This window comes from Lepidothrix coronata, unplaced genomic scaffold, assembly GCF_001604755.1.
Source record: "Lepidothrix coronata isolate B3197 unplaced genomic scaffold, Lepidothrix_coronata-1.0 Scaffold292, whole genome shotgun sequence".
Lineage (NCBI taxonomy): Eukaryota > Metazoa > Chordata > Aves > Passeriformes > Pipridae > Lepidothrix > Lepidothrix coronata.
The window spans coordinates 510,896-512,638 of record NW_016690472.1 but is presented as its reverse complement, the minus strand read 5'-3'; the positions used below and the strand labels follow the sequence as shown (position 1 = coordinate 512,638).

General features: G+C 42.6%; 1 long non-coding RNA gene across 1 annotated transcript in view; it reads left to right on the top strand.

Annotated features, from left to right (window-relative positions):
- Positions 1-82: 82 nt before the first annotated feature.
- The window catches only part of LOC108508374, a 7,901-nt gene continuing 6,240 nt past the window's right edge, over positions 83-1,743 (top strand). The window contains exon 1 of the long non-coding RNA XR_001878384.1: positions 83-414. This is a non-coding gene — a long non-coding RNA (uncharacterized LOC108508374). The remainder of the gene's footprint in view (positions 415-1,743) is intronic.

Below are 1,743 nucleotides of genomic sequence, written 5' to 3'. Positions count from 1 at the left end.
GAGGCGGTGGTGCCCGCCCGCCGGCACTTCCCTGCCCGGGATGGGTGGAGGGAACAGCGGCTCCCGGCGGGAAGAGCCCCCGGGCCGGGAACGCGCCCTCGGGCAGCGCCGCCGGCACCGCGGTCTTCGCCCCCGAGGGAGTGGCTGGTAGCAGGCGCTCCGACTCTCAAGTCGGATTTCTCCGGATAAAGCGTCGTTTTAATTTCCTTTTATAATGCGATCTTCCAACGTTTATAATTGGAAACACGTAACACGCATGGCAATAAAACCTGTTTTGTTTTAAAGACAAGGAGCACGTCCAGGAGATGAAGAAAGAGCTCGATTCGCCGTTGCAAACAGCTGAGAAGGCGTTTGCAGTGGAGCTGCTGACGATGCCGGCTGCCAGCAGGAAAATGAAAAGGAAAGACTTGCTCGGTAAGTGTGCGTGGCCCTGTCCTTGCGAGGGGTGTGGGCAGGGTTAGGGCAGGATGTGTCCGTGAGAAAATCTGTAAACTCGGAGACTTTTATGAACAAGTTTGCTTTGTCTGGTGAGTATTTTAAGCTAATCAGCAGAGCTGTTACCCTGCAGATGGTCAGTAAGCACTCTTGTTCAGGTAGGCTGGTCTGTGTAATTCAGGGTAGAGAATTAGTAGGTAAAAATGTATAGTCTGGAGCTTTTTCTACGTATGCTCTAAAGTCTTATTTAAAGTCTGAAAATACCAAGAATAATTACAAACCTAGTGCTTTCTCTGCATAGAAACATAAGCACTTCTGTCCATCTGAATCTCTTTATCCCGGCCATAGAGATTTTTTTAGTTTTGTCAATTTGAAGCCATTACTACTGAGCCTTTCTCAACTAGTCATTTACCTGTGATGATGAGCAAATAAGTTTAATTTTAACTCACATGTGTGCAGCAGTTTAAGATGTGGTGTATACTCAGCCTCAGATGTATATTTGGGTGAGAACTGATGTTTTTGGAAGCGACTTTGCAGCTGGAAATTGCAGGGGCCAACAAATATCAGACCTAAGACTCGTGAAGAACTTACGTTTACTGTAAGCCTGAGTATGTATTTTGGTGTTTTTCTTGAAAAACTTCTGCCTAAAAGCATTAGATTTCTGCAATACAATGTGTCTGTGTGATTCTTCTTTGAATTTAAGTTATATACTGTGTGACTGCACTCAGTATCCTTTCAAAGATTAAACATACTGAAATTTTCATTGTTTTGTAGGATGACTACAAAAAAAATGCAACATATATGCTAGCTAAGGTTAACTATTTAAGCCACTGTAATCCTGAATTACTTGTTCATCTTCAAGGCCTTAAGATAAGAACTTGAAGATAAAAATTATGCAAGTAATAGTATTTAAACAAGTTACACTTTCTTGAACTACAGATTTGCAAGGAGGGGGGGAAGTGGCTCTTACTGCTGCAGTGGTAAGTGTGTGTTTTCAAATTTTATCACAGCTTACAGAATAGAATTCTCCTCTCCCTGCTGTAAATATTTCAGACAAAATATTTTGTTTGGCTGCGTGTTTAAAGACTAGAGAGCCAGCCAGTGCAGTTATGAACATTACCTAAACTTTTAGGGTCATCTGCTGGCAGAAATCCAGATGTTCATGCAAAAATAAACTGGTGTTTAGCCAATCCCACTTCTGTCACTTGCTTCCATGTGCTTTTGTGACATAATATTTATTTACCGGGCAAAATCTGTTGACCTCCCCTTGTTGGATAAACACTATCTTTTAGACTGGAAGGTGTTTAT